Source organism: Rattus norvegicus, chromosome 4 (assembly GCF_021556685.1).
Source record: "Rattus norvegicus strain SHRSP/BbbUtx chromosome 4, alternate assembly SHRSP_T2T, whole genome shotgun sequence".
NCBI lineage: Eukaryota > Metazoa > Chordata > Mammalia > Rodentia > Muridae > Rattus > Rattus norvegicus.
This window is the reverse complement of record NC_141537.1, coordinates 154,192,351-154,213,007: the sequence shown is the minus strand read 5'-3', so window position 1 is coordinate 154,213,007 and position 20,657 is coordinate 154,192,351. Positions and strand designations below refer to the sequence as shown.

General features: G+C 47.8%; 1 protein-coding gene and 1 long non-coding RNA gene across 28 annotated transcripts in view; one reads left to right on the top strand and one right to left on the bottom strand.

Annotated features, from left to right (window-relative positions):
* Cacna1c (calcium voltage-gated channel subunit alpha1 C) overlaps positions 1 to 20,657 on the top strand; it is a 623,916-nt gene that overhangs the window by 220,028 nt on the left and 383,231 nt on the right.
* Positions 1,428 to 6,859, bottom strand: LOC147995037 (uncharacterized). Its single transcript, XR_015686964.1, has 2 exons — positions 6,686 to 6,859; positions 1,428 to 4,581 (listed from the first exon to the last, which is right to left on the bottom strand). It is a non-coding gene; the product is annotated as an uncharacterized LOC147995037 (long non-coding RNA).

Below are 20,657 nucleotides of genomic sequence, written 5' to 3'. Positions count from 1 at the left end.
ATTATTAAGTGGATGTTTCTAGCCTAGAAAGCTGTGACTGGCATTTAGTTTCCCAGGCTGGCCTGCCTAGCTCTAACTCCGCTGAAACATATATAGTCGCTATGAATCATAATGGAAGACAATGTTTTTGCAAATGAATAATGTGGAATTGTAGCTACAGACACCCTTCATGCTAAGCCACCTTGAGAAGAGAGACTGGCAGCAGTTCTGTTGGAGAACAGGCTCATCTCCAGCAAAGGACGGCATGTATACTACATATCTGTAGCATGATAGAAGATATGAAGAGGAGCTGGGAAACCCTTGTGGTTGTAGAGCTGAGGGGATGAGCAGGTTCTGTGTTCTACAGGTCAGGGTCATGTGTACCCTTAGTGGCGTGCACTCTTGTGTCCTAGAAATGCTGTTCCCTGTTTCCACAGCGCGCGCACACACACACACACACACACACACACACACACACACACACACACACAGAGAGAGAGAGAGAGAGAGACAGAGAGAGAATGGCTGGTCAGAAGCTGCTCAGCAAAGGCTTGATCCCATGACCAGCACTGCTTTCATAGCTATCTCTCTATCAGACACAGCTGGCTCCAGGCACAGCTGACTCCAGGCTCAGCTGGCTCCAGGCACAGCTGGTTCCAGGCTCAGCTGGCTTCAGGCACAGCTGGTTCCAGGCTCAGCTGGCTCCAGGCTCAGCTGGCTCCAGGCACAGCTGGCTCCAGGCTCAGCTGGCTCCAGGCACAGCTGGCTCCAGGCTCAGCTGGCTGCAGGCACAGCTGGCTCCAGGCACGGCTACCATCATCCTCATTTGAGGTTGGGGGCTCGGGCTGTCGGAGCCAGGAGCATGCAGCAGGATGTCTGACTTTGCTCAGGTCTCACATAATTTACACTGAAGACATTTAAGTCCCTTGCAGCCTCACTGTCTCCACGGAGCCTGAGATGCACACCTGAGAGTGTGTTTGTCTCCTCTGGGATGAGCATGGTGTCCCCTGCCCCACCCCTTCTGCCTTCTTGTATCTTGGGCCACTGGAAGCCCTCCTGGGCCATTGAGAACAGCCAATTAAACCTAGAGTGCTGTGCAGTTTAAATCCAAATTATACCCCAGGAAATCTGTCACAGTGTGTGTTTCCCATTGAATTAAGACTCAGTGATATAATGTAATTATTTATTATGTAATAAAAACCCATTATGGATAGCAGTTTTTCAGTGACTAATTTAATTTTACTTATTAGTGTTCATTTAGGCCTTAGCTTATGCTATGTTTGATACAGGTACTGAAACCATTTGTTTTTGTTAACATTCAGCAATGTGAAATTTTCCAAGGCTAAGAACCTGCCGTTTCCCCAAAACGTTCTGGTAAGGGAGGTTTTTCTATGCTTAAGTCAATGTCTGAATTGAGCAAGTGAGGCATAGTAAGTTTTGTCCGGAAGCACCATACCAAAATGAGGTTTATTAATTTCTAAATCTGGAAGGTTTGAGGATGCCTTTAAGAACAATTTGCCTCTCTGAATATCGTCATGCAAACTAGTCCAGTTCAAGAAAGCCCAGCATGTGGACTGGCAGCATCACGACCCACCCTGAGCCAAGTTGCCAGCTCCTCAGGACCCTGCCCTTGATTTACACTTAGTTTGATTCACATTTCTTCTCTAGTGAAGTTTTCTAACCCAAAAGCCCTCATTTGAAGACGGACTTCCATTCTTGGAGGGATATCATCCAGGCTACTGTGTTGGCCAGGCTTGGAAAGGGGTGGGTTCCTATTAAGGCTGTCCAGAGTGGAGGCAGAGGCAAAGCTGACTTGGAGAGGCCAGAACTCCATTGCACACCTCTCTACCCACCTCAGTTTTCCTTCTGCCTGGACACCAATGGTAAGGTCAGTCCCTTGCGGCTCCGTTTGCCCTCTGGATGCCTCTGCCGACCATGCTTCCCAAAGAGATATGGCTTCTCAGTAGGCTGCTGTTTCTGTGACTGGGAGAATTCCTTGGCTCCCTGGAACCAGAGGCTTCCCCCTTCAAGCTGTTTAAATGTGTGCCCTAGCCTAAAACGGTGGCTCAGCGTTGTTTAACAGTTAATTACAGCTCCATACATCAGATAGTTGCCGCACATATGTGGGGCGTGATCTCAGCGTTGCAGGATGTTAACGAATTTCTCCACGATTCCATACTGGAGAGACCAGAAGCAGGTTTGGAGGAAAAGGCAAATTCAACAGCATCTTTGACTTGTAATCTTTTGCTTTCTTTCTGGTGTTTTCCAGTTTCTGCTAGGGTGAGGCAGTGGGTGGTGGGGAAGTACACAGGGCTGGGTAGGTGGTCCTGGGGACCTGAAGGGCTTTGGGAAACTGCTCACAAAGTATCTTCACTGGTGGCTGCCAGGGTTGGCATTTATCCTCATGAGCTCGTGGTGATGTGACAAGCTTTAAGAGATGTGCCTTTATATTTTGTCATTTGATTTTAAGAGATGCTTTCATGGCGAGGACGGCTTTTATTAAGTTTTTAATCCAATATTATGGTCTCTTTCCTCCAACCTTTCCTGCTGTGTGTTAGCCCGTGTATATGTGTACTGGCCACTGGCATGTGGCGTCCCAGTGTATGTGTGTCCTTTCTGAGCCACAGGGTGGCTGAGTAGTCATGGAATTCCCTGAGTCTCCACAGGCTGCTAGGCGGGGTTCTCCAGAATCCCCTATGGCACCCTTTGCTCCCCCATCCCCCACCCCACCCCTTCTCACTAAGCTTCAGCTCCGTTGATGCTTTCCGTGCTCACACACTGCGTGTGAGTTGCATGGGCACAGGTGTTGTCCATTGGTCACTTCCTCTGTCAGCTCTCAGTGCAAACGTAACCAACCCAGGGCATTCTCCAGCCACCTGTGGCACATGGCCATTGTCCTATTTGTAACTCATGGGAGTCATTCTGTTACCTTATTAATCATAGCATTTAGGAAAAGGTTAGTTATTTAATTTGCCTATTTTCCTTGTCTTCTGCCTCTATGGGTGCTATAGGCCTGCACCCAGTGCCTGTAGAATGGGAGAGTGAGTGAGTGGGTGGCTCCAGGCTTCCCTTTGTGTGATATTAAAAATCCAGTGCACGTTCCAGCGGGTATGTAGCAGTGTATTTACAAAGAAGACTGGTAACACATTACAAAACATCTCTGTAAATATTCTGACCCTTTTTATGTTTGGCTTGCAATTTTCACATTCAACTAACTGATGACTGAAAGAAAAAAATGGAAAATATTGGGTGTCTATCAAATGGGTTCAGGGAATTTTATTTTTTTGCCATTATTCCCTAAACTATATTATGACGACTCTTGACATGCATTTTGCGTGGTAGCATATGTTTTAAGCCAGTCGGAGATGTTAAAAGTGTGTGTCAGTTATATGCAAAGGTGACAGGACCTGAATATCCCTGGGGTTTGATACTAGGTGGGGTTTAGAAGCCAATTCTCTACTAGATACTGAAGGATGACTAATGACATTCAACACTCTCACAGTTCCTATAGGAATGCATCTCATCTGACATGATCCCCGGAGCCCTCATTGAATTTGAAAGCGTTCTGGGTGTGAATTCCAAGCTTTGTGCTCCCACCATCAACAGGGCATGAGTGAGTCCCTGAGGATGCTGGGGCCTGTGGGTCTGGCGTCTGCCTGGCACATCAGTCTGCAGCCTCTGAAGGTGCCATGCCTCGTACCTGTTAACAGACCAAGAGAGTAGGTGGACACAGGATCATCCTTGGATCCTATCAACATTTCCTGGAACATAAGAACCTAAACTGATTTCTACCCCGAGATTATATCTCTTGTCTGAAGTGAGGCACATATGCTTGGGCCACCAGGCCATAGAAGCAGCAAGCCAGCTGCAGGGGGATGATGCAGGGCCCTCTATCCAGTTCCGCATGCTCACTGCCGTAACCTCCTAGTGGCACAGGCATAGCTGTACGTATGGACTTCTTGTAGTCTTTCTGAGCTGGGGTGATATCAAGTGTCATATTTATCAGGTGGGCTTCTGCTGGGGTGTGATGTCTCTCAGTTGGAGTTTAACTGTTAGGGTGCAGTGCTTCTCAGGTATGGGGTTTTGTTGGCCTTTCACCTCAGTTGTCCACCCAGGTGTCATGACAACCAGAAGTGGCCCCACTTGATTCTTGCTGTCTGCTAGGGGCCAGACAGTTCCCATGGAGAATGTGTTAGACACAGTTGAGTCATAGTCCTGGGGGCCACGTGGCCTTGTGCTCAGCTGGCCTCTTTGCTTCCACCAGTCCTCAGGAACTGGAGGTGGCACGTGTTTGGGGACATCTCCGTTGGGTTCATCTTGTTGCCAGCATGCCTTGGCTTCCTCCAGCGTGTCAGTGACATGGCCTTGGTCTGAGCTGCCTCTTGCTCTCTACTCCCCACATGCTGTGGTCTATTTGGCTATGTAATTGGGAAAATTGGGAAACTTTTTTTTTTGCACCAGAGAGCTTGCTACACAGAACCCAGGAGGCTAGAATGGGATGTTGTGACTTCAAGGGTCTGCTTCTTGTCAAACCTCAGGGCCAGAGCCCCAGGCTCAGTTCTTCAGTACAGTGCAGGCTCTGTGACGTCCACACAGCTGCCACTTCAAAGGGGGAAAAACAGGGTTAGGGAGGCTGGGCAGTTTCTTGAACATCAAATGGCGATTGCAAAACAATAATTTGGTGAGTTATGAATGAATCAGAAACAGACTGGTTACATTTTTCCCAGAATGCTTATTTAAAACAGACACACATACACACTCATACTTACTCTCTGCCCCAGAGAACATTCACTCCTCCCCAAGGGAGAGGGATCTTGGCCACATGTTTTGGAAGATTATAAAACTGGAGTGCTTTCCCACCCAACAAAGCTTCCGGGCCCACTTCCTCCTCTCCTTTCTGCCTGCCATTCTTCCCAAACGAACCTGTTCCTTTCGGCCTTTTAAAGGCTAAGGGAAAACCACACAGCAGGCAGGGGTCTTGTGCATTAGGTTTGGAAAGCTCTTTGTGCAGTGCACTGGGTGGCCCCCTGCATCCTTGAGGGGATAGCTTCTTCATTTCCACATGGGAGCTAGGCTGGCAGAAGAGGGCTTTGGGAAGTGGCAGGTAGCTGAGTTGCAGGGAGGAGGTGGGCTGTCCATGGGCACAAACCCTCCTGTCCTGTTTCTTTCAGTCCGGGTGGGAGTCCCTTCATTTGAGAAGCCTTTCTGCCCTGCATGGCGTTCCCTTTGTCTCGCTGTGCTGTGCACTAGACTCTGGTGGCACTTACAACAGTTTGCATCTATCTGTGTTCCTGAGGATCCTCACCGTGTCCCTGGTTCTTAGTCTGGTATGGGCAGTTGATGCTGAGCGGATGACGGGTGGTTGTCTCGGGTGTGTTTTCGTAACGGGAAGCAGGGAGCAGATTTGGTGCGCTCAGTCTGCTCAGACACCTGGGACGGAACACTGGAGAGCAGGTGGCCCAGCAACAAAAGAAGTTCGTTGCCCACAGTTTTGGATCTTGGGGAGTCCGAAATCGAGGGGCCAGATTTGAACTGTTTCTTGGATCACAGAGGCTGACTCCCCGTTGACCTTTACATAAATATGAAGTGAGACGACCTTCCTGTTCTTTCTTAAACACAGCAACGTCCCCTAAAGAGGCCTAGAGTTACTCTCTCTTCACTCTCTCAAAGGGCCAGTTTCACCTTTCTTAAGCTTTGTGACCCATGTTGATTAACCCTGCCAGTCATTAGTAGCCTACCCTCTTAGCCTGTCATTTTGCTATGGAAGTTAAAGTTTGCCCTGTGACGCGTTTCCTACACCTTGGTCTTAAATACCCCAGCTTCATATTTTTTTGTGCATCTCTGACCAAAATGACTTAGCTTGATGGTTTTATTAGAAAAATTAAAATTACAGCCCTCAAGGCTCAATAAAACTTTGTAAAGATATACCTAGAGTTATATTTCAAATACATTGCTAAAACGAAAGGCTTACCATAGGTGTGGTGATGCCTGCTGAGTTAACAGGACACACAAAGAAGGGGGTGGTGTTCCCTAGCTGTGGCTGATATCTGGGAAGCCCACCCCAGCACTAGGGGTCCTTGCACAAGGGTCAGAGGGGTTGCAAAGCCAGCGAGGCAAGCATCTAGCTGGCAATGTCTACAGCTTCTCTTTCCTTCCCTTCCTTTGACTGCTTCTCCTAGAAACAGCTTGTCTCTTGGGTCCTCGTAAAGGACCAATGAAACCAGTGGGAAGGATTTCTTTCACACATTAAACCGAGGGATTAGCAAGCCCCTTCTGAGTCCTTTATATACAGTGTGATCCTCCACAAGATGATTTCTAGGACGCTGTGTAAAACGCGCTGCTCTCCGTGTTTGCTACCTTTTAGGAAATGTAAGTGGATTTTTCTTGATGCTCAAGAAATGGTTTGAGATTGAGATAATGCTTTATAGTTGTTTTTCTCCTATTTAAGATGATGAGATAGGTCATCATTCCCAGATCAGCAGAAAGGGGTATCGATGTGCTGTGAGTAATTTAGAACAAGCTTTCCCACATGCGAGCTTAGAAAATGACACAAGGCAATCAGATCAGTCAGACAGGGTGCTAGACATGTAGTCTATTGACTTATGAAGTTAGGAAAGAACAGAGGGGAGAAGGGGTCAACAGGAGGGTTGTATGGAGGGCACCAGCTCTTGCCAGACCTAGAAGACCCGGATAGTGCAGTGTGTACCTGATTTCCAAATGAAAGTTTCTTCCCGTGGGTATTCTGAAATACCTGGCATGCACCATGCTCTGTGTGAACTCTCAACTGATAAATAAAGGAGCATAAGGCACAGTAGGATGCCCGCTCTCATTTTCTCTAAGTCTACAGCACGCACGCACGCACGCACGCACGCACGCACGCACGCACGCACGCACGCACGCACGCACGCACGCACGCACGCACGCACGCACGCACGCACGCACGCACACAAAGGCAGGAAAATCTTAACTTGCTGAAGGAGGGTATGGCTGGATAAAGTGTGGCTCACTGGAGAGGAGATGAGATTCTGGGTGTCCTGAGAGGTTGCCCTGCCTTTGGCTACGTGATCGATTCTGTTGACTGAGATAGTCCCAGGTAAGGTCCTGATGAGGACCTATGTAACAATGCCTGGTGCTGCCGTGGTCCTCTGGAGCCCCTTCCTCCTTCCATGCAGGGAAACCTGATGCTGCAGCTCTCTCACTTCTCCCACCCCCTCACCCTCACCTGCATTAGGAGAGATGCACTTAGGACTAACCACAGCAGCAGGTGGCCCTGGAGAGTTAGGGAAATCTGGCTGTTTACCATCCAGCGTAAAAGAGATGACCTTTAATGACCATGGTACCTGTATACAGCAGCTAAGATGTACGTCACATTTGAGTCCTGGAGTGGGCAGCCTAGTGAAGCTCAAGTGTATGTTATTGTTACCGACTTCCATCTGCCCCGGGAAGCCTGTTACCTGAACATGGTTACTAAGCCACATGCAACTCACTCTGCCCCTTGCTTACAAACCAAGGGTGTGCACTGCCTGGGAGCCAGCCACAGCGTCAACAGTGGGTGTTACATATCCTGGTACCTCTTGTTCTTAGGTCTTCTTCCCTAGTCTGTGACAAACAGTGTCCGTTTCTAAGGCCCACTGACATCCGGGCTTTTCATGTGCACCGTCATTCATAAAAACAATACTCAAATATCTTGAAGATTATTGCAAGCATCCCTTCTATAAATCTCTGTGGTTGGACAGCAAACCGAAATTAAATAGACACCAGTGAGCCTCTCCACAGCAGGCCTGGAGTGTGTGCTTGAAAGTTACAATAATAAGAAATCCACTGAGGGGAGCTGTCATGTGCCGAGATTTGATGATTCTCAGAAGACACATTGTTCTGTGGTGTTTGTGCACGCGTGCACATACGTGTGCCTGCTTTTGTGTGCGCGCGTGTGTGAAGCAGATTGGGGCTTCTCTGCAGACACCGTGCCACTACCTACAGTTAGCAGCTGGCTTATGGCGGTTGTCAACTGCATTTCACACAGTGCCCTGTTGGCAGTTGCTTGGCTAAGGGTGAAGACTGTAGTTTAGAAATACAGCAAAAGGAGGTGGGGTCTAAAATTGCCGTCTTCAGCTTCAGAAGCCTCATCTGTGAAAAACTGCGTGGAAGGTTTGTATTCCACGGGAGAACCTGATGGGCTCAAAGCAAGACTGGTTCTTTTATCTTTAGCCATCAGTTCCTTAAAAATTATTCACACATTCCTTCAAAATAGCCATTTCTTTGTTTTCTTAAGAGCCCAAATCTCTCTAGTCCTCAAATCATTCTCAACTAAAACCAGGAGGTTTAAAATTCAGTTATTTTAAGTGATACATACTTGTTAAATGTATGTGTCTGCTAAGTCGCTTGTATTGGAGATCCAGAAAGTCACACTCCATAAAATGGAGGAACACAGGGTAGAAGAGGGGAGGGGGAGGGGAGGACTCTGAGGAGGAAGAGGGGAGGGCAGGAGAAGGCAAGAGATTTAAGCTTTATTTCAACCCTCCAATGGCAGATGCAGAATCAGAAAACGACTTGCTCCGTGCAGGAGGAGGAAGGCAGGGTTAGCAGCGACCCTTGACCTTCTGGGACCTCTAGGTTCTGTGTCTTCCTTTGGGCCACTGTGTTCGCTTTCATGGGAGCCAGGACTGGACATTGGAACTTACTATGTAATAGGGAGTTTAGGGTAAGCTGGGCTGATGTAATGACCCCAAATAGTGAGCACTATTGTGGGAAGGTGGGAAGATGGCTCCTTACAATGGCGTTGGGGTGATAATACTGGTTTTGAAAACATTCGAGTGGTTTGCCTTGTCTCCGTTTCCTGTGGGGAAGCCTGGTTTTGATGGTAGCACCTTCACCCTGAAGCCTAGGAGATTGGTTGTGTGTGTGTGTGTGTGTGTGTGTGTGTGTGTGTGTGTGTGTAGACATAGTGTTAAGCCCAGGTCACCTGCGCTTCTGCTGGTATCCTCTCTTGTGTGCTAGGTGACCTGGGAGTCAGGAACAAGGCAGTGTGATAAGGTTATGGTTCTCATTGGTTCTGTGTCCAAGGCATATCGCATGGATGACATTTCACACCGACTAGAGCCAGGTCCACGACTCCTTTGTATCTTAGCTTGCAGTTGTAACTGTGCTTGGTGGCACGGAAGTACACGGTTGGGTTGTAACTTCTGCACACCAAGGTGGTGGCTTCCTAAGGAAGAGAGCTTTAAAGTCAGGGTGCATTTTACCATAGACCATCCAAGAACGGCCTTTTCTCTGGGTAGTATTGGACCCACTTCCCTATGCTCTGCAGTCAAAGGGAGGCCCTGTGATGAACCCATGGTCTAGGGCAGGCATTGGCATGGTGAGAGACAGCATCCATCGGCAACTCCACTGCATCAGACCTCCCAGGGCTTCAGCTCAAGGCCCACATGATCAGGGAGTTTGTGGTTGACAAGACTCTACCCCCTTCCTGAGTATGTGTCAGTGGAGAGGGGCAGTACCAGACTGGTGGGTCACGCCTGGGTATAGGACCATTGGCTTTGTGAACACATGGCCTCCCTAGCAGAGGTCTGGAGTGCAGTCCTCCACAGGGTGTCTGGAAACCTCCCTTCTCTAGAGTCAGGGCTATCAGCAGGCCAGCTGGCATGGCTGCATCTGTTTGTAAAGCTCAAGCAGCTCTGAGAGCGGAGAGCACTCTTCCCAGTCTCCATAACGTAGCTGGTTGGGCTGGTCTGAGGCTAGAGACCTCAGCAGGGAGTGGGACTGGATTCTTAGAATGCAGAGCTCAGACTCCCAGAGAGAACATCTTCACTTAGGCCAGATGGCACTGTTGCCCATGCCTTTCTGTTTGTGCCTGCCGTGCTTGAGTCAGGTGACTCTCCCCCTCCCCCTTCCCTTCAACCTGTTTATCATGCTCTCATGATGTGTCTGGGGTGACACCAGATGGAGAGACCAGAAAGGTGTCCGGTTAAATGCAGTTTCGGCCCTCTTGGAACTGAGTCTGGTGAGAGGGGCGATGGATCAAAGTCGTGATGGGGCCTTGAGTCTTTGCTACCAAAACCAAATCAGCAGACTTAAGATGTGTGTCTCAGACGTGTTTGCCAGTCACTGATTTTGACCGTCCGCGTGTCCTGCCTTCTCCATTATTACAACAGTAACCTCTGGGTGGTAGTGTAACTGTGAAAGAAGCCACAAGTGTCTGACTTCACAGTTGCCTCTGGGAAGTGGATCCAATCTGATCATTTCTGAAGAGGAATATATGTGCCGGGGAGAGCAACACTTGGCATCTCCAGCTTCTCAGAGCACAGGGGTTAGCTGTTCCTGATCCAGTCACGAACGGAGGTTAGCACTTGAGGCTGAGGGAGGAAGCGAGCCCCTTGGGTTTGCTCAGTGCTTTGGGGTGTGGCCTTTGCCTCTGTCAGGTTTTGTCCCTGTATCAGATCCTCTTGCTCTGAGCTGGTGCTGTCTGTCCTGTGTGCTCCAGGGTCAGGCCACAGTGGGGGCTGGCTGGAGAGAGGCTGGTGGAGAGGAGGAGGAGGAAGAAGAGGAGGAGGAGGGAGGCAAGCTTACTGCCTGCTAACCACGGACATCTAGATGGGGAAGAAACAACAGCTTTATTTTTAGGCTTTGCTAATTCTCACTCTTCTAGTTCACTGCTACCTGGCAACAGCTTATTGTCATGGCAACACCAATGTTAATGAGTGAAGCTCTCCCGTGTCTGCCCTACCCAGTGCTCTGTGACAGATACTAGGAGCAGAACTATCTTTCTGGCCCCGCAGGGCTCAAACACTACAGTCCCCACTCATCCACAGGTCTCCCAGACCCTGCCTTAAAGAAAGGAAATGGAGTCATTGCCAACAAGGGGCATGTGGCTCTGTTTACACCGCTCCATTTACTAATGTGCCCACGGGCTTCCTACACCCTGCCTCCCAATAGCCTGTCTCTCTCACACTCTTAAGAAGCAACCACAGACTAAGGACTAAGAACTGGTTTATCTTTCTGGGGTCCTGAGGTTATGCTGGTTTTTAATGACAGTTACTCACAAGACCCCTCTGTCCTTTGGTGCTGATGTTTTAAGAGACAGGTTCCCACGGTATGGTGACCTGTACCATGCGTGGGTCGAGAGGCAGTGGCCCACCCCAGTGTCCTTTCCCCTTCCTTGCCATCTGCTGTCCTTCACTGCTTTGCAACACTCTCTGAGGACCAGCTGTCTGTTCCTGCTTCTTTGTGCCTCAGTTTCCCACTGGAGGCAGGCGGCAGTCATCCAAACTCTGGATGCCTCTCACTGTTTAGCGGGGATGTGTGAGGGTTTCTGCCCTCCTGGGTTTTGACTGTTGTTTGTTTCTTTAGAGCTCTGTGATGTGGGTGACTTCCTGGGAACTTAACTCTGTTTCTTCACCACAAATCCTGGATAACAATAGTCCTGCCTTCTGAATCTTATTCCAAGCCCTCCACCAGGACAGTAGGTGTCTAGTGCTGAAGGCAGGACCTAGAATAAAACAATGGTTCTATAAGTATTAGTTCTTTTTATGTCAGGTTATTACTTAATTTGCAGTCTGATTTTGTGAACGAAATGCTGCTATTATTCTGAATTACAAAGAAGGAAACCCTGGCAAACTAGTTTAACACTTGTCAGGGTCACTGGGAAAGATGGACAGGTAACGGCACAGAACCTAAGTGTGTCCATACCTGTGTGTGGTGTAGGAGTGCTCACGGGCTCACATCCCAGGCCCCTGGAGTTCCCCTCTCTCTGGAGGTGGTCTCGGGTCCTCAGGAGCCTGCCCGACTCCTTTGTACTCTTTGGATTAAAGGTGCTATTTGAACATGGCGTGCTGCCACGGTGACTAAGTGTTGCTTCCAAAGAGGTGGCTCATAACTGTCACGATTGTCTTGAGGGTGGTACCACAAGGAAGGCCCTGCAATGAGCAGTTGAGCTTCTTCCTACAGCCGCCGTCTCATGAGCTCAGCCTGTTTCTGAGACCTGAGGTGCTGCTGTGCTGGCCAAGGGAAATGTTTGAATAGTTGGGATCTTCCACTGGCTCATCCAAAGTTCTCAGCCGGGCACCACAGCCTTACCGCCAATGTTCTCTATAACACGTTTGTTATAAACGGCATGTTTACATAGTATAAGAACACCACGCAAAGTGTATTTGATAAAATGCTGCCCTCTCCCCTCCCCCTACCCTCCCTGGCTGCTCCCTGGAGATAGGCTTGTCGGTTGACCGTGATTCTTCGTGTCTTCTGCCTTCCACGTGTTCAAGTCCCCACAGTATTTGCCAGTGCATCTTGGGCGTCCTCCATGCTAATTAATACACGGTGGATGATTTGTTCATTTTCAGCAGATGAAGCAAGTATTTCATTACTCCCTGTAAGGGAGATCAGCGGCACTAATCATTGTGAGGGACCATAAGCAGGCCTACTGTCTAGCTAGTAATGGGGAGCAGTCGTTGCTACAATGATGCTAATATAGGATTCTGGTCATTGCTGACCGTCTTTTCATTTCAGGCTTATTTTAAAACTTAAAAGAGTTTTTCTGAGAATTTCATGTATGCATATTGTATTTACATAATTCCCATCTCTCCCTCCCTTCAGTCCAACTTCTCCATGTCTCTTTTCCCTTTCAAACGCATGACCTCTTATTCTTTAATTATTTGTGTGTGCGTGCCTGCGTGTGTGTGTGTGTGTGTGTGTGTGTGTGTGTGTGTGTGTGTGTGTGTGTATACAGCCTGCTGAATCCCTTTAGTGTTGTTCATATGTGTGAGTGTTTAGGGCTGGCCGCTCAGGGTTGGATAACCTATGAAAAGGCTCATCCCTAGAGAAGATTATTCTTCCTTCTTAGCAGCCATCAATTTCCTGCCGCTCTTCCCCCAGGGTGGGGCCTCAGGAGTTTACTCCCATGTACACTGGCATGTCTACAGGTGTGGGCACTGTTCAGGTCTTGTTTAGGCAAGCATATTTTTGAGATTTCATGGGTCATATATAGAAGACAATATCTTACAGCACATGGCCTGGCCCTCTGGTCCTTACAGTCTTTCCACCCTCTCTGAACTTTAAGTGTCGAGACTGTCTTGTATATCAGTGGGTGCTGGGCAATCCACAGTCAATTTTTCTTGATCAGTTGTGGTCTCTGTAATGGTCTCCATTTGCTGTACAAAGAGGTTTCTTTAATGGAGGAATGAGAGCTACATTTATTTGTGGGTATAAAGTTAAGTTTAGGGAAGTCACATTAGCAGTTTCTCCTCTAAGGTCCGTGGTCTCTCCAGCCTGAGGTGGTTGATTAGGTTCATAGCACCAAGCATGACTTCTATCCTATTGAACAGAACTTCAGCTCAGTTAGACCACTGCTGGTTCCCTCCAAGATCTAGGTGCTTCTGTTGTACTTTTGGGGGATAGCTAGCCATGCTGGTCAGTGCTGAGGTTCAAGGGCTTTGTGGATGGGTAGGAAGGGTGACGATTTCTCTCTGCTGGCAGCCTTCATAGCACCTGTGGAGATTATGAGCTAGGTCTCTGGAGGTGCCTTCTGGAGGAAGCTTCCAGGTAGTTAGCTCCAGATCTGTTCCTCAAACTCCTGTGCACATAGTGTGTGGTGTCTTCAGCAATATGGTCTTATGGTCAAGTTCCGGGGGCAATCAGGGTCTATGGCAATATCCTATGTTATTTTGGGAGTCTCTGGATCCCCTGACAACTCAGGGCATCTGAGTTAATCTGTTGCTTGGCAGTCTATGGCTCTTGGGGAAGGAGTATTACCACCCCAAATGTGTAACTTCATTCAAACTCTGTCTCTTTGTCTATGTATGTATCTATGTATGTATGTATCTTTGTATCAATCTATGTATCTATATACCAATCTATGTATGTATGTATGTATCTATATATCTGTCTATGTATGTATGTATGTATGTGTCTATGTATCTATCCATGTATATATGTATCTACATATCTATCTATGCATACATATATTATGTATGTATTTTAAGGAAACAAAATAATATTTCACTATGCCTTAACAGAAGCTTAATGCTATTTATCTCCCCTTCTTTATTTTCCCTTGGTGTGCTCTCCTTCCCTTTTCCAGTTAAACTCTCTCCATTTTTCCCACTTCCTCCTTCATAACTCTGGGGAGCTGTGCACTGCTAAGACAGGACCTCTGTCTACCTGAAGATGCTGTCCCTGTGTCCTCAAAGCAACATAGTGTGCGCCTTCTCATCTATAAACACACTCAAGTTGTATCACAGCCTGAGCTGGAGGACCACTCCTTGGGTGACACTGCGATCTTTTAAATCAATAAATAGCCCCTGTGGCATGGTGTTAATCTGTGGACACACAGTACATGTTGTCTGTTGGCATGGAGGCTTCACTTGAACTCTGTCCCTTCTGTTTCTATACTGTTCTTTCTAGCTTAGACTCTGAGAGATGCAGAAGAAATGCATGTAGCACTCAGATGCCTCCTTTCCCCGCTCTAATATGGCAGAAGGGTTCTGTTTAGGATTGAACCCGAGCCCCTTGTGAGTGGGAGGTGAGGTGGGCAGCAATGGGGGCGGGAAGAGGAGAAAGCATGGGAGGTAGGATGAGGGCATTGGTTTTGTTTCTCTTTTTATGGCACTAGGGAGAAACAAAAGGAAACATAGTGGAGGCAGCCCAGGCCTAGGCCTTGCATCTCTGCAGTGGATGCTGAGGTGTCTGCAGAATGACAGGGAGAAACAGATCCTACTCTGCTGTGTATTGGGCTTTCCTGTCCAGAGACATGCCAGGGAGACTGAGTTTCTTTAGTGAGAACATTGGTATTCAGTTCCCTTATTCTTTTGAAACTTCCTCTTCCTCACCATTGCCATTAGCTTTTGTGTCTGTGAATCAAATACAGTCTGGTCAGCAGGCATGGCACCGAACATTCTGCTGTACAGATAATTCACTGGCATAATTGAGAGGCTGCAGGGAGAGCTCAGCATTGGGCTTGCTCATGCCCAGGCATCCATAGGTGAACCATGGGTATAGCCATGCCTCCCCTCTCCCTCTGTTCGGCTCCATTGGCTATAGCCACCTCTCTTTCCCCGGAGCCACCCTCCATCTGAATGCTCTATCTCTTGCTCTATTATTCTAACTCCTTCGATAGTTCTCGTCCCCCAGCATTCCTGGATCCTCTGTTATATGGTCAGTGTCATAACCTCCTTGTGTGTACAGTTCCTACATGTGGCACTGAGGTGAGTTCTAAGATGTCACATGGGTAACGCATCCCAGAGGGAAAGCAGGTGAATAGACCCAGACACAGTCTGCCATTGTCTCCCAAACTTCCATGGAAGTAGCTAGGCATCCTTCTGGTTGGGCGTGTCTGGCCGCGGTGATGCTGGGTACAGTGGGAGGATAAAGGATGCTCATAGGACTTTCTGTACTTCAAGTGGGCCAGGTCTGCACCTGAGCTGGCATATAAGTCATTCTGGTCACATTGTCCAGTTGCTCTTGATGCCCTAAAGACTATAGTTACCTGAAGACGGACTAGGCCTAGACATCCTTGCCTACCTGCTGCCTCACCATTGTGTTCCTTCCAAGAAATATGCAGTTCTTGTTATGTGATAAGATGAGGGGCTTATCAGAGTAGACAGCTGTGAACAATTCTCTTAGCTTAAATGTAGTCTGTGAGGCCATTGGGATAACTGCTTGGATATCAAACTCTTCTGGGTTTTGCTGAGAAAAAAAGCAAGCGCACAGGCCAAAGATTCCCTAAATCTATAGCCCTAGGAAGGTTTACAGTGGTGGTCTCCATTCATCACTAGAATAGTCTTTGGCAGCTTCTAAAAATTTGCCCATCTGTGGAGGCTGGAGAGATGGCTCAGTGAATAAGAACGCTTATTGCTCTTGCAAAGGACCCATCACCCACATGCCATTTTATAGCTGCCTGTTGCTTCACCTGTCAGGGATCTGACCTCCATGGGCTTCTGCAGGTACACACATGTACACACATGTATGTAAAATACATGCATACATACATACATGTATGTAGGCACACATGTTATATATCTATATATCTCTTTATGTAGATAGATATCTATATCTATCAATATCTATATCTATCTATATCTATATCTATATATCTATATCTATATGTATATCAATATATCTATCTATCTATCTAGAGAGAGAGAGAGAGAGAATATATATATTCTTCTGCCTCTACTCAGAGGTACTTGGTTTAGAGGGCATCACAGAGCTATGGCCCCAGTGTGGTTTAAAAACAGTGGAAATGATTCTGTTGTATAGCCAGAATGAGAATCACAAGTGTTGAAAAACAGAAGAGGGAAAAAGATGCTAACCTCAGCAGGGAACTTGCTCTGCTTGTCACACAGGGGACAGTAGAAGACATGTCCTGGTTTCAATGTTCAGAAGTACTGTCTGGAAACACACTGCAGGGTTTTGAAAGCTTAGCTGCTCAAAAAGTATTTGTATATTCATGTTCACAATAGCCCCAAAGTAGACACAACCCAAGTTTCTATCAAGAGATCAGCAGGGAAAGAGATGTGGTCTAGATCTCCACTGGGATGTTGTTCAGCCTTGAAAGGAGTGGCATGCTGTCATGTGCTGTCATGGGGATGAACTTGAGGATATGCTGAGTGAAATAAGCCAGCCACAAAAGGAGAGAAATGACTCCATTTGCATAAATTCCTTGAAGAGGCAAAGTCCTGCAGACAAAAAGTTGAGTGGAAGCTGCCAGGCACTGGGGCGATGGGAATGTGGAGGTGACGAATGGGATTTCTTCTCCAGGGTTTTCTGCTGTAGGTGGTGATGAGGGTGGGCAGCAATGCGAAATATGTACTTACGAGTGGACGCACTGGTGGGTTTTACGCTGTGTGCATCTTAGTATAATTAATATTAATGCCATATTAGTAAGAATGATCTCACTTGAATGTTTTAGAGAACATCATGAATACGAAAAATTAAAAAGAGTTCACTTCTTAGTGTTTAAGCAAGCTCTTTTTAGCTGCGTGCGTTGAGGCACACACTTCAGAGCTTGCTCTCTTGGGTGCTTGGAAGCTGGGTTTTCACTTGGACTCCTTTGCGTTCATACGTGTTGCTTGCAGACTTTGCCGTGTTAGGGGAGGGGCATGTGAGGTGTTTTTTTTTGGGGGGGGTCTTCGTTACATCGTCTATTACTAGATGTAGGAACTCAGGCTCCCTTTGCCAACCTGATCAGGCTTCTCCATCAGCCGAGGTGCCCCTCAGGAATGTGCAGTAAACACTGGCAGAGACCCTTCCCAGCTGCTCTCCTGTAATGGCTCATCAGTGACATCCCAAAAGATGCAGCCATCTCCCAGCTGTCACCCTTACCACCTACTCTCCTCTCTCAGGCAGTGGATTGCCAGTAGCACGGGACTGTGCTCTGGGCTGTTGGGTGGGGAGAGCACAGGCCATTCCTCTTAAATACAGTGCCCAGCATCATGGACAGACCTCTTCTTATGGTGCCTGCAGTGCTTACCTGGGCAGGGGAGGCTGGAAGGCCTTGGGGGCCTGGAAGGATGTCTCAAGTCCAGTCTGCCTTTCCACCTGCCAAGTGAAAGGCTTGTCTGGCAATGCCGAGAAGGACATTGCTAGGCAGCGCTTTCCAAATACGAAGCTATGTTTAATTTCACGCTGAGAAACAGTATCTGGCTACTTCAAAAACGTGAAATAGATTTAAGACTTGCTGTGTTAGAACAACAGAAAAAAAGTGTGTGTGTGGTGTGTGCATGAGTGTAAGTGTGTGTGTGGCTCTGTGCATGTGTGAGTGCACATATGTATATCTGTGGGGGGGTGCAGGTATGTGTGTGCTTGTGTCTGTGTGTGTGTGTGCATATGTGTCTGTGTACGTGTGTCTGTGTGTCTCTGTGTTTGTGCACATGTCCGTGTATGCATGTATATGCGTGAATGTGTGTGTTTCCCACGTCTACTGCAGTTTTCCCATATCTCACAATATTCAGATCACTTCAATTTGGTTTCCAGTCATTCAGCATCTGCTTGCCAGGGGACCACTGGTCAGTGTCCAGCAGCCAGCCTGCTCACCTGAGCTTCCCCACTGTCCCCTCTCAGCACTTCTGTGTCTATTGTCTAGTCCAAAATATTCTCTTTGTGAAAAACAAGACGCTGGATACAACAGTGAAAAGTAGCAAAATGGGCACTTGTTTTTTTTTGCTTGTGTTTGGAAAGGAGTTCAGTCGGAACCTGTGCTGGGTAGATTCAGCACAGCTGAGGAAGCCTAGAGGAGTCTCTCTTCCCCAGAGTATCACCCCTTTGCTGATCTTCCTAAGGCAGCTCTGTCCTGTCTTCCCCATCCCTTTCAGAGCACATGGGCTATAGGCCGTGTAAGACTTGGTTAAGGAGCCCGCCAAGGTGCTTCACTTCCTCATGGCCTTGTGTCTTCTAATTCCTGAGTCCTTCCTGACACTGCTATTACATCTTAACATGATGTCCAAGTTCTCCCCTCCTCGACCTTTATTTTGCCACCTGGAATCCTTGCTGAAGCAGAGGCCCACTGTGCTGCTTACCTTTCTCATGGTAGAGCAGGATGCCTAACAAAAGCAACGGAAGAAAGGAAGGAAGGAAGGAAGGAAGGAAGGAAGGGAGGGAGGGAGGGAGGGAGGGAGGGAGGGAGGGAGGGAGGGAGGATGGGTATGTCTAGGGTCACAGGTGGGAGGGATTCAGTATGTCACAGCCCAGGAAACAAATGGAGTGGGAACTGGTTCCACCGAGTCCATACTTAGGAAGCAGAGAGTTGACTATCTGATTCTCAGGCAGCTTCCTGTCTTTGCACTTTTTAGTCAGTCCAGGACACCAGCCCACGTGATGGTGTTACTGCAGCCAGGGCAGAACTCTCACTTCAATTAAACTTCTCTGGGGTGCGTCTCCTAGGTGACTCCAAATCCAGATGGACAGAAATGGTTACATCACACCAACAAGCAGGGCTCTAACTCAAGCCTAGGGCTCTTCTTTCTTATTTATCTGGCCATCTAGAAAATAATTGTGTTTTGATTCATTTTTTAAAAAAAAATGCAGAATCAAGTGTTGCTAAGCACCTCTCTTTTGAGCTATAAGTAGAAATGACCCGATCTATCCTGTGTCCAGTTTCTTGTTGGAGGGAGCTGAAGACTGGTGGTACCCTACCGCTTCGCTTTGTCTCTGGGTGATGACTTAGAGTGAAGATAGGCTCCTCCTTAAATGGCTAGGGTGACTTCTCCATTGGAACCCTTGGGAATTTCTCTCACACACATGCAAACTCTTATATGTGGAGAGGATTTCCAGAGCTTGTTTCTAACATAACGAGAGGGGTGCACTCTCTAGTGACTGGGCCCTGTTGTCATGGTGAAGGAAAGCCAGGGAGCTGGCCTTCAAGAGCATTCTCTGACCTTGGGTGAGCTCCCAAATGTCATGGCTGTCATGAGAATCTACAGATAGACAGTGAACAGAAAGGACCCTGCTTCTCAGGCACTGAATATAGTATGGTACTGTAGCCCGTGCTCAGAATCAGTCTAAGATGGGGAAGCGGACAAGACCCCAAGGACCTAGAATACCACTCTCAAATAGGTAGTTCTGTGGCTGGGCTCCCAGGGCCACTGTGAATGTATCTGTTTGTAGTTAGATAGGCTGGAGTCTGGACTTTGACCTTTAGCTTCCTTATTTGTAATATAAGGAAAGGACACTGCGAGAGTGCTGTGGAGTCTGGGATAGCGCACGTGCTGAGCACGAGCACGGGTAATTGGCACAGGCCTCACCTCTGCGTGCTGTGGGACTGCAGCGGCTGACGCAGTGGACAGGGCTCCATGCTCACCCCTGTTCCGTTTGGAAGCTAAAGATGTGACTTACACATTTTATATTTTTGTCTTTATGATGCATGTTGGTCCTTGGAATCTGGAGAAGTAGCTATGCAGCCTATTCCCCTATTCTTCTTGGGGCATCTTTCTATAGGACATGGCCTCACAGTAAGCAACTTCTTGTTGTAGGTGGATAGCAGTGTGAAGTTTGGGGGGATTCTGCCAAATCACTGGAGGAGGAAAGGCAGATACAGGGGGATGGGATCCCACTCAGTGTAGACTCGCCACTACTTAGTGTGTCTTGCCTTTTCTCACGTGTTCCTGAAGGTGGCCAGCAATGTGGTTTTCTACAGACTTAGCTTTAATAGTATTCTTGGTGAGGGCACTATTCATTCATTCATTCATCCAGTGAACAAGTGTTGACCAGAGAGGCTGTGCGCTGTGCTTCTGGGCTCGCACTGGTGATATAGCACTGAGTAGGGCTTTATAGTCTCTGCCTGGAGAGGAGGGCAGAAAATAGAGATCTAAGCATTGGTGAATAAGAAAGATGTTTGATGTTTTGATGAATGGCAGGGTAACATGGTAACTTAAATGGCTGGCTAGGAAAGACCCTCTGGGATTCAGAAGACAAGAAGGGACTAATCTTATGGAGGGCAGTGAGGAGGAGGAGGAAGAGGAAGATGAAGAAGAGGAGGAGGAAGATGATGATGAAGAAGATGATGATGATACAGTTTGAAGAAGCAATAGCTACTAATTTTGCCTACCATGGTGGGATAGCTGGGGTGACAATGGTCCAAGATGGCTAATAAAGAGTATTTTGAAAGTTGCCCACTTTACCTAAGGTGATATGTATATCCGATCTGACCATCACACACTGGACATATATTGAAATGTCACACCAAACCAATA